A 12,247-nucleotide genomic window follows, 5' to 3' on the forward strand; every position below is an offset into this window, starting at 1 on the left:
TCTCCTCAGCATGTCCAGAGAGCACTGTAGGGAGCTGTGTGGCATATGTGGGCCCTTAATGTAGTTTCCTGTTGCAGGGAGATGCAGGAGTTATGTGTTACCAACACCCCATGGCCCCCAGCACTTGATTGTTTTTTGCACATTCCATCTCCAATACCAACATTCCAATAGACACAGACTGCTCACAGCCCCTTGGCTCAGATTTGATACCTGTAGGATGCAAGACAGAGGATAGAATGTTTTTCAAATATGAGGTCTGGCCCATGTGTGTATTTACATCTTGAGTCCTTAACATGAAGCAAAATGCTGAAAACTGAGAAAGACTGAGCAGTGTGCTACAGCTTCACCTATGCACTAAGTCACCTGCAAATCATGGGTCAACAACTTCATATATTAAGGTTAATCCCACTTAAAATATATAAAATCCTCTTGTATTTTATTTTTTTAAAGACTCAGTAGTTTCCCAGTGGGGACAAGAGTTGTCTGAGCTTCTCCTCACTGCTTTCATAAAGATCATGCTGTCGTCTATAGCTTGGTACTGTGAGATATCAATCCCTTGTACTGTCTCTGAATAGCATCAATTAGCCTAGTTCAGTTTGCTTCAATTAAAAAAAAAAAAAGAAAAAAAGCCCCCACATTTTCTACCCTTGTTCATTTGAAGATTTATATGTGTCATCTTTTGATGATTTCTTTGGTCCATCTGTTAAAAAATAAATACTAGTGGTTTATGTTCCTGTAACACTTTTCACCCCCAAAGATACAATAGTGCTTTATTTCTAAGTCTTTTCTATTTCTTACTTTTTTTATTCTATCACCTCACGCTGTTCACCTCACCTGGTTCACCTCCCACATAGAATACACTTGTTCTCAATTGGTATTTGTATTTCTGTCTGGTCTAGTTTCACAAGTGTCCATCTGCAGTAATTTCTCTTAAGACACTGCTTCATTGCCTGTTCATTGCAAGCAGTAACACCTCAATAACTCATTCTGTCAAAGTGTTGCTCTTAATATTCAACTCTTTCAAATATAATCCCATTATTTTTAATGACATACTTGAGGTTATATCTTTGCTTTTTCCTCCATTGGCATGCACTCTACATAATTTTTGCAGTCACCTTTCTCTGTAGTCCTTTCTGTATTTGTCTGCTGGATTACAAAGATTTAAACTGTAGGTGTTTGAAATTTTGTTTTAATGTAATATGAGCTCCGCAAGGTCTTACACTTTTCTCCTAAATCTTATCCCCTGCATCATTTTACAAGTGAAATACATAAGTTTATATAAATTACAAAATAAAAATATGTAGATCAGTCACATAATGCTTAATTCTGTTCCTGTCTTAGGCAGGAAGTTCTCCAGACACAAGATAGTACATCACAGGCCAAAAGCTATGTTCTGGAGAGAAGTTATATCAGTTTTTGTAAATGAAACCGGGGGAGTTCTAGCATTTCTGTTGCTGTCAAACTACAAATTTAAATATGGCTTGCTGTACAACAGAGAGCATTTTCTACAGGAAAAGAGTTTAGTCCATGGTAAAATGTGTTGATGGTGGTTGTGTGACAACATTAGGCTCTGAATGCCAGCAGGTCATGCACTGTCCATCCTGTGGTGTGGATATCATAGCCTCCTGCAGAAGGGGAAACAGAGACCTGAACAGGGGTGGTGATCTTCTCAGCCAGCAGCAATCTGTCACAGAGACCTTAAATCAGCTGCTTCATTTCTGTTTTAGGCTTATGAACACAATGCAGACCTTCCGAGTTAAAATGGTGTAAATTTTTTGCAGCATCTGTAAGACCTACTGCTGAAATTTCTGTGTAGCACTGTAATTCTGCAGTTCCAATTATAAGAATATTATAAGAATATTATAAGAATATTATAAGAATATTATAAGAATATTATAAGAATATTATAAGAATTCCAATTATAAGAATAATTTTGTGAGTGGGGCTCAGGAAGTTCCTCTGCCAATAACTTGCCGTAGACTCCATGAACAATTTTAGTCAAGAGTGACTTATGCCCTATGACAACAAATATCTGGGGAAAACATAAACACAGTGGACAATTGGAGAATAAAGAATTGCAATGAAAGCTATCATTTGTATCAGAAACAAAAAAGTCTTCAGGTGTACAGCTCTGAGACTGTAAACTAGAAACAACCATGCTTTTAGGGATATGGTATAACTGCTTTAGGAGAAAATATGCTTTTAAGACAAAAGCTAAGGAAAGACAACTTCCTGTCTTCTTTCCAGAACTGAAAAGAATCCTTGATGTGATTTACAAGCTTAGCAGATATATATATAGAGCCTACATGAGGAACAACTCATCTTTTGAATAACACCTGAAAAGGCAAAGCATCTGGGCTGGGGACAAACCTCACATCAATGTAAAGACTCTAAAAAACTCTCCCTGCAGAAACCATGTGTGGGGATTCTGGCCAGCTACATACAATCCCAGAACACTGGCTTGCTGCTAATGCAGATAAAGTCTGAAACAATGGAAGCATCTGCTTCAGAATCCATTCTTCACTGTGCTAAACATGCAGCCCTCTATTTTTCCATCTCCCATTTGCCACTGAAGGTAGAGGTAGAGGGTCTGAAGGATCTGAGAAGCAATCTTTTTCTATCATTGCTTTGGGACTGAAGTCCTACTGCCCTGTACCATTTCAACATTTAAATCAAATTAAATTAGGGAAATATTTTCCTACTTTAAAAAATGAAATAAAGTTTATTTCCTCTTTCTTTGTGGACAAGGTTGGTACATCGTAGGTGATCAAAGGTACTAGCACAGGACTGGTTTCTTCAAAAGCTTTGGATTTTTGCAAAACACAAGATTTGTAGCCCTCTTTCTTTCTCAAAATCCCATGACTCAACATCTTGATGTAGGTTTCTAAAACATATATAGGCACCTCAGTGAGGTCTCAGTGGGACTTAGGGGTGTACAGAGTTGCCCATGTGCATCAAGTGTTGAACTGTTGAATTTCTGTGAAAAATGGACCTAATCCAACACAGGCTGACAAGGCTGTCTGGGTGTACAGCACCCAAAATACAAAAGAGAACCAGGTATTCAAAAATCATGGGCTATTTTTGAAAATTTGAGCCTTTTAGATATATCCATCTGTCTACAGAGAGACAAGATGGTGAAATATGCACAATTCATTTTTTAGGAGATTTGTGACAAAAGCTGTGATGTGTAGAGTAAAAATAAACTTGAATTTCAATTCTTTCTTGGTATTACTATGGAGACACCGGGCTGGAGGTTAAAATTCCAATCCTTGCAAAACTGTTATTCAAGAGGCAGTGTTTTATTCTTGACAAATTCTTAGTTATTTATGGCATTTTTATGACATTGAAGAGGTTAACTGTACCTTCTGCTGGGAAATGCTTAATTTTTCCTTAAGAAACTAATTAGGAATGGAATTACAGTTTAAAATGATTCAAGCTCAGCATTATCTTCGTTTTAAACAAAAGGGTTTATCACATCTAAATGTCAATTTTTTGAGCCAGATAGCTTTCTGTGTCAGAACTACTAGAACAGAATATACCTAACAACATTTTCATTGGCCTGAATTTAATAATCAAGACCTTTAGTGTGCAAGAGATTATCAACTGATATGCAATCACCATAGCAATTCCAACAATACAGATTCTGCCTGCTGCAGATATAAAAGCACAGCCAAATAGAAGTGGTATTTGATATCCTCCTGCCAAAATTTAGGCTTCCACAGAAACTTCCTGGCAGTCATTACGCAGGTTAAAACCTCCCTTGACTCCTTTATCTTGCATTGTTTTGAAGTCTTTGTCCAAGGCTTAAGTGATCTTTGGATAGAGCAAAGAATCTAATCCATTATCAGAGAAGTTTTAACCTGATTTTATGAGGAAATGAAGCTTCTAAAGTATCTTGCCTATGCCTCCCATTAATAACTTTTGAGCTTGTGGAAGCCAGTCTAACTTGACAGAAGAGTGGAAATACGAAACACATCCACATTTCTGTACATTTCTTGAAAACCAGTAACTCGGTAGAAGGAAAACTGATTTGCTGATCCACTAAAATTGAAGCAGCTGGATTTCAGCTGTCAGGCTTCCTGCCTGCTCTAGGTTTATTAAGCCACCTGGCTTGTGTCAGACATGTATTGTGTAGCCTACAGACAAACCACACTGGATGATCAGCAATGAAGGTGTAGGAAGAAGACCAGGCATTGCTCAGAACTAATCTGGGAGTTGAGGGCATCAGGAGCACATACTTGCAGCAAACAAGGCTTTGTTAGCTCCTCTACACATGGGAAAACCTTTTCACTCTGAGGATGGGAAGTTCACAAGGAATGCAAAATGGCAGGAAATTAGGGAGCTCCAGGATTCAACTGCAGATGTAAGTACTTGGGAACAAGAATATTATATATGCCTGTATTAGGTATGTGCTTTCAGGCATTAGGACCTTTGAAGACCAGTAAAGAATGTTTGCTTAGTGGAAGCTTTATGTTGTCCCAAAATCAGGATGAAATTGCCAATTCTTCAGCAGCTATAATTCTACTTTCTGCTGGATGAAAATCAGGCTCAGTCTGCTTTAAGTTGCACATAACTATGAGTTCAATGCAAGTGCAAATCTCTCTAAACTCTAAAACTGAATCTAGTCAGACAGACTGTAAGAAAATTGGGAGAGAGAACTGATTCTTAAAATTGCTTGCTTGGAGGCTACCCCTAGCTCAGCCACTTCAAAGTGGAACACTGCTCTGAACTTTCTACATGGACTGTTTGAAATGCCAAATCAACCTGTCACAGACAAACCTGTCCATTTGTTGTCAGTGGGAAATTCACTGTCCTTTATACAAACAAGCATAGCTTAGAGTGTATTACAACTGCTACATCATAACCCTAAGTAATGGTGATAATAAAGATACAGTGAAAACACTGATGCATATTCTGAATTTAGAATAAATCCTCTGTCCAGAACAACTGAGACTAATCAGTCATACAAGAAACTAGGTTATACCTCAGATGTCCAAATCCTCAAAAAGTAAAAGATGCAAGCGTGTCTTCAGTGCCATAAAGGTGTGGAGGGCATACTTAGGCTGCAGCAGAAGTAACATTGAGTAGCAAAAAGGAATGTAAAGATCACAACGGTTTGCAAAGTTGTAACTTATTATCCAGAAGCTAAAAAGAAATTTAGATATGTAAATGCAAGATAGGTGCTGTGATACCTTTATGGATCTGACTCAGGGTACCACATATTGTCAAGATTTTTAATGGGGACTGTCTGTTGGGTAAAAGCCAGAATTTTCTTGGAGAAAAAAAATAAGGTCACAAAATAAGCAATCAAATTTCCACTTTCCAGTATTCCTGGGTCTACAGGAGTAATTCTTCTCCCTAATAGAGGTTAAGCACTGAAACAAATGCTTACGGGGTCTGTAGGGTCTCCAAATGTGTAGATTGCAAAACTCAGCTGAGAATATCCCTTACCAGCCTTTAAAGCTATCTTTTATCTGAGCAGGGTGCTGGCCTAGTTGGCCTCCAGAGGTCTTTTCCACACATATTATTCTATAATATTAAGACGCAGACAATTATATTTGCACTGTGCAGGAGATATATGCAGGCAAGGTTTATAAACCTCAGCCTAGAGCAAATTATGGAGTAGGTAAGAAATTTGGGTTAATAGATTTGTACACACAATAAGAACAGACCCTGCTTTCATGAGATTAAAGAATGCACACTATAAGAAGATGAAGACATGCCACTCAGGGATGAAAAGCTTCTAAAACCACATGGAACAGAACAGGACTGAGATTATAGGAAATGAGTTGACAAAATGTAAGGACAAGAGTGATATTAAATATCTGTATTATTTATAAATGTGTGAGCAGTTCTAGACTGTTCTGTGTGCCAGTGCATGTAATTAAAATGCTTTTCATCCAATCTGCTCTCATGACTGCTTAGTGCATGGTGCCGTTGGGAAAAAAAAATAGCAACAAGTTACAGATGTTGACATTTAATTGAACTTGTGTTCCTTCCCATGAAGGTGGAGATTTTGCAATGCATGTAGAGTAAAAGGTCCCATGCAGGGCATGAAAAGTTGTAGTTCAGCATAGAACAAAAGGAAAATATGAGAGAAGTCTATTAGCATTAACTGAAATTTATTCTTTGCTAAGCACGTTATGGAAGGATAGCAAAGCATTATTTTAAAAGTGCTGAGAGGCACAATTCTTTAGGAGAAGGTTTCCTTTTGATTGTCTTTGGCATTTGATAGCTCTAATGCCTATTATTGTTTTAGATTTAATATCACAGGCATAATTGCAACACCTTCTTGGTTTGCAAGCTCCCTGCTAGGAGGAACAGCTGGAGAAATGCCTTGTGTTTTCACCTGTACTCTCTGGTGTTGAGCAGATGGTCTGTCATTAGACTCTGCTGCCCATCTGTTTGTTTGGAGCCCCTTGAGCCTCATTAGGAGTGAGGCAAGTTGCACAGTGAGGAGGTTCTCAAGTGCTGGCTGAAGTCTCAGACCTGCTTCTATCCCAGCCAGGGTTTCACAGCTTCAGCTCAGCGGGGGATTGTGTTTCAGAAGCCTTGTCCTCTGGTGGATAATACCAAAAGTGAAACCGCAGTTGGCAGATGGCTAAATTCATTCTTCTTTTCATGGGGTTGAGACTAATCTAACTGCCATCAATAATGTGGAAACGGATCTCCATGTATAACCATGCTGTTCCCTCCACATACGCAACATATGGATTTGTTGTAGTTTAAGGGTCTCTGCCATGTAAGTCAAGAATCTGAAAGCTGAAGAATTAAATAGAGAAGAACTTTGGATAAATAAAGAAAGCTGTGACGATCTCTGGCTAGATGTCCTGTGGTTTTCTTTCCATTTTTCACCGTAATCGGGAATGGAAGAGGCGGATATATTCAAGTATACTGCTTATTTTGACACAAGATTGATGCCTGTAAGTAAATCTGGCAGGCTGAGAAATACAGGCTAGACCACCAGGGCTAGGTGTTTCTGAGAGACATTCCAAACTTCTCAGCTTTTCCCTGACCCAGTACCATACATCATACATTAGGACCACTAGGAAAAGTATACTTTCCAACACAGTTCTTCTGAATGTTCCTTCTTGCTAGGAAGCATGAGCTTTTTGGTTGTTTTAAGTCACAGCAGCCTTTCTCCTGTTGCAGCATCCAGTCTGAAAAGCTGGCTCTGGTGTGTGGACCACAGAGCAACACATCAGCAGCTTCACAAAGGCAGTGTCTCTTGCAGGTTGAAGCTTTTGGGCTTATATAGATTCACAGCTATGTCTGACATGGTAAGACTGCAAGTCCCTGCTTTCCATTGGAGCATCCTGACACTCTTAAAGGATTCATGAAAGGCAAATAAAACCAAAAGATGAAAAAAAAAAATCCTTCCTACCTTCCTGCCATTTTAAGCCTCTCCTTTTCTGACTAAAGAAGATGAGAATTTCATTTCATTTAATTCTATTCTTTATTCATTTGGTATAAGCTGACTTGGTAGTGAAAAACAGGAAGGTGCCTTAATGCGTGACCCCCAGCCTATCAGTGTTGGCTGTGTGAAATTCTGATATTGTCATGGGAATTTAAAATTTATAACTGAGGTCAACCATGACAGTTAAGATTGTTATTGATTGTAACAGTCATACGTTACATAATTGGTATAACTTCTATCAAAATTTGAAGTGCACCTAATACCTTAAATAGCCAATAAAAGCCAGGGAGCACTTAAACTGATCACCATGGAATACTTTTCCTCTTCCAGCCAATTATCCATAAAAAACAGGCAGTAGGTATAAACTATGTTGTATGTTCTCCTGCAACAGGTTTTCCTTCTGAGATGTCTGGGTTTTGAGAGTTTTGACAGATCTCTTATCTTTAAAGTGCTACATCCAAAACTTTCTAGAGCAAAAGAAATCAAGATGCACAGATATATGAAGGGGAAACAGCCTGTTGTTCTGACAGAGCTATTAGAGGCTTAGTTTTTGTGGTTGTTCAGAGGGAAGGTTTGAGGTATGACTATTGTCTGCCTGTTGTTGAAACTGGAAAGAGGAAAAGCTGATAACAGAATTTTCCATTTGAATTAGGCTACAGCCTTTGGGAAATAAAGAGCTTTTCCAAGTTTAATGTAATTTTATTTCTGATTTGCCTTTCAGGGAGTTACACAAGGGAAAGAAATATCTCTGCATTAATAAAATGCATCAGGTCTTCCAGATTATTTTAAAATATCGGTCACAAATGAAAAGAATCTAAAAATAAACTATATCAATTTCATTCCTGGGCATGCATTGCAGAGTCACTTCTATATTTGGTAGTGATAATTGTTAATATTATATGCTTACTAATTGCACTGATACTGATATTTAATGTCCCACCTGGCCTGACCAGGCAAGCACTTCTGTGCCATCAACAAGTTACATACAGCTGTGGGGCTTAAAACTACACTTGGGAATTCCTTCCCTCCCCCTTGTATTCTGCAATACAAGTAGTCAAATAGCACCAGTCTTGCCTCGTTTTTTCAGACAGGATGGAAACCCACAGTTTTCTGTGTGGCTGAGTGGAGCCTTCAAGACCTGTGAATTCAGCACTGGTACTAGGGTGGCTGAGAACTGTGAGGGAGTAGCTGGAACGAGGGTGAGTGGTTCTTGTTGTGTGCACATGAACCAAGTTCAAGGCTCCTGGTGAGTCATGTTCCCTGCTGCTTGGGTAGATTTGGCACTATGCAATCATACAGAATGAAGAAACCATTCCATGCTATGTTTCCCTGGGAGCAGCTCAAAGCCTATATCGTTGTTTAGCAAGTCACGACTCAGCTCCTTCTCCTCCTGCAATGTGGGGCTCAGTACATAAGGAGCCAGTTTTCTAGGGCTGCCTGTGCACAAACTTGGAGTAGCTGGAAGGAGGATCTAGGTTTCTCATTGCTCTGTCCTTGTCAGCTCCTTCCTTCTGCTGGCAACAGAGACAACTCACCAATGTTGCTTTAATACTTCTTTTTTACAGCATAACTCACAGTGTAAATTGACTAAAAGGCTGCCCTTGCATTTCTCTGTGGAGTCCAACATTCTGTGAGCAGAATAGAAGGCTCTGTGGAAAAAGGCTTCATAATGTGTCGTGGGTCACGCAGGTAACCTGATGTAATTCCACATGAATTCTGAATTACAGGCAATTTATCATCATGGCTATGAAACCATGAATGGTGCATAAAGATCTATAGTCAGAGGATTAGGGGCTTGTTAACAGATGGTAATTAGTTCTATTTTAAGGATGGCTAGGCAAGTCAGCTCTTTTTGTGACAAGAAAAAAATAAGGACAAGGTCATCTTCTGAGGCATGAAACTCTAGCAGTTGTTTTCACTTTGTGATCGACTATAACCCAGGGAAGACATGCTCCTGTTATCTGGAAGCAGTACACAGAAATGTAAATGTGACTGAAGGTTTTTATTGATTTTCAAGTGAAGAGAGATATTCATGTGCCAGATTACTTTAAAACGCCTTGCATCACAAGGCACAGCTTGTTGTAGAAATAGCAACAGAAGTTATAGAAGCCTGCACTGAAAATATCAAAGTTGAATGCAGTGAAGAGGAAGAGTTTGTTGCAGATCATTGCATAAAGAGTTATGAAGATACAAAGCCAGGGAAGTGTGAACTTTCCATTGTGATTTTCTTATTGGTTTTTACTATCAGTGCTGCTGCATAAGTGCCTGCCTTGCTGAACAGGCAAGGAAATGGAAGTGAATGGAAAGCAAGCAAAAAGGACTGGGTACTTTCAAGCTACTTTACATCACCCTGGCAAGTGCATGAAGATCTGTTGAGGAAAGGTCAGGGGGAGCTACAGCCTCCATTATCAATGTTCACAGTACCTTTCTTGTAGGAAAAGCAGCTGAAACACTGAATGGCCTCCTCCCCTCCCCAGCGTCATCTCGACTGACTCTCTAGTGACAAAGGACAAGAACCAGAAAGTGCTAATCAACTATAAAACCAGTTATTTTTAGGCCTTTTCTCAGTATCAGGCAGTAAGCTGAACTTCACATGAAAAAGTAGAGCTCCGCTATTTTTAGAGGCTAATTATTAACAAAAATAACCAGAGTATTCTATCTGTACAAATTATTTTCTTAAATTAGCAGAGTATTTAATGGAAGCCCTCCTCTGCTTTGCAAATTTCTAATGCACTGGTCTCTGAAAGTCACTTTGCAGCTGATATACCAGTCCTCTTCCTCTCTCACTGAGTTTCAGCTGTTTCACAACAGCTTTATAGGAGGTTCTTTAGGAAGACATTATACTCTGAAGGCTTTCCTGAGCTTTAGAATGGAGGAGGAAAATTATCCAATTGACCACCTGCTCCATCTCCTAGCCAAGCTTTTGATCTGCACTTCAACATAGTTTCAAATGTACTTCAGCTCTAGAGGAGTTCTCTGCCTAAGAAGTGTCCAGGTTTATGACTTCTCACTCTCTGCAGGATAAGTGAGGACAGAAAGGAGAACAAGACTGAGAAATGGCAGCTCCTGAGCTGAAGTGCCTAAGAAAATCATCACACTGACTTACAGTGCAGTGCTGCTTCAGAACCATCAGCAAACAGCACCAACACTGAACAGAAGTCCCACACTGGGCACTTGCATTTGTCAATTGGCAAAAAATAACATTTCCCTGCACAGAGCAATGACACCCTGCCACTTCCTTTGGAGCTGTAACTCACTGGATCTTAATATGTTATATCACAGGTTTTCTCTTTATCAACTGGCAGTTTTTTGTCCTCTGTGTTGGTGTGAAGTCCCTATCACTGCGTGACCTTGAAAGAATCAGCCATTTCTTACTGTGTGTTATCAGAATTTTACATCCTTTTGTGACAGATGAAACCCCTAGAGGTGGAATGTGACTCTCTGAATCAATTACCACAGAAGATGGCTCACTGAAGATGGGCAAGGATGAAGTGGCCATGAAACTCAAGGAATAGTGCAGATGCCCACAGCTGTGGGAAAGAAGCTGATTTCGAGTGAGTCAACTGGTAGTTTAAATGTTTCTCCCTGGGTTCATTAAAAGAACATGAACACCTCCCTGAGTGAGCCAGGCTGGCATGGGGGACTGTGATTACATGACCCAACAGAAAGTATAAAAGTTGAAAAACCAGCAGAACAATTTCAGTGAGAGCAATGGGGTTGTGCTGCCTTCAACTCACATTACCTTCCCAGTGTCTAGGGACACCCAGTGTCATGACCATGAACATTAAAAGAACACACTGGTATTATGACTGAACTGCAATTGCAGTTCTTATATTTTTCTAAGTTTAACTTTTATTTCTATTCCATTTTCAGTGTATTTGGTATCCCTCTGCTAAATCAGAAATCTCATGTAATGTCAACTGTCTTCAAAAAAGACATTAATAGGACATTTGATATTTAATGTTACATCTTCCATGCATGGAATTTCTAGAAGAAGCCAGTCAAAAGCATAATGGATTCTGATGACTCTTTGTAATTACTGTTTTAGTTTATAGTCATTACAATACAACTCTTGCAATGAAATTCAAAGCTTTTTTTTTTTTTAATCAGATGTAAAGGGTACAACTGTAGTTAAGTCTTTGGGGAGAAAACTGGCAGAAAGCCATTTTAGCTTGTGCTCAGGATCCCCAGCTGCTTAAGTGAAGTCAGTAGCTTTTTGGCCTTACAAACATGGTAAAGGATATGGTAGGAGGAAAATTCTGACACTGTTCTCTCTTGGGCACCTAAAGTTCAAGAAGACACTTCCCCTTGAGATTTAGAATGAAGCATGCATCTTCTCCCTCCAGGACTGAGAATGTATTAATTTTATACTGGCTGGTTTCAGGTTGGTTAAAATACTGCAACCAACCTACCCTGAGCCACCTCCATTGCTATTCACCACGGAGCTGTCTCCATCCTGGCTTTTGCTGCTATAATTTGCCTTCCCTTTCTTGTTGCTGCCATTTTCATAAGGGATTGGCAGCACTTTCCCTTTGTGTCTCAGCACTTCTCTTGATGCTGATTCATAAGGCAGCATATGTTATTTTGAGAGGAGGGTGGGCACAGGCTTGGCTAAGACAGAATGGAAATCCTCGCCCGACTTACGGACACAATGTACAGTGCTTTGTCCACAAAACACAACCTATGACTGTCCTGACACTTGTCAGTGCCTCTTTTGCAACAAGCAAAGGCTGGCTGCCCTGCACAGTGTCAGCTGGAGCTGAATCCCTCCTGCATGTCTCAGGCATGCAGGGGCAGTCTGCATTCTGCTCCCCATGTCTGCATTGACCA

The 12,247-nt window shown here is 39.6% G+C and overlaps 1 protein-coding gene across 3 annotated transcripts in view; it reads right to left on the reverse strand.

The window, feature by feature from the left end:
- Nucleotides 1-12,247, reverse strand: part of PRMT8 (protein arginine methyltransferase 8) — a 56,874-nt gene that overhangs the window by 26,848 nt on the left and 17,779 nt on the right. The gene's annotated exons all lie outside the window — the stretch shown is intronic.

The sequence above is a fragment of the Lichenostomus cassidix genome, chromosome 1, assembly GCF_008360975.1.
Source record: "Lichenostomus cassidix isolate B80296 chromosome 1, HeHo_3.0, whole genome shotgun sequence".
Taxonomy (NCBI): domain Eukaryota; kingdom Metazoa; phylum Chordata; class Aves; order Passeriformes; family Meliphagidae; genus Lichenostomus; species Lichenostomus cassidix.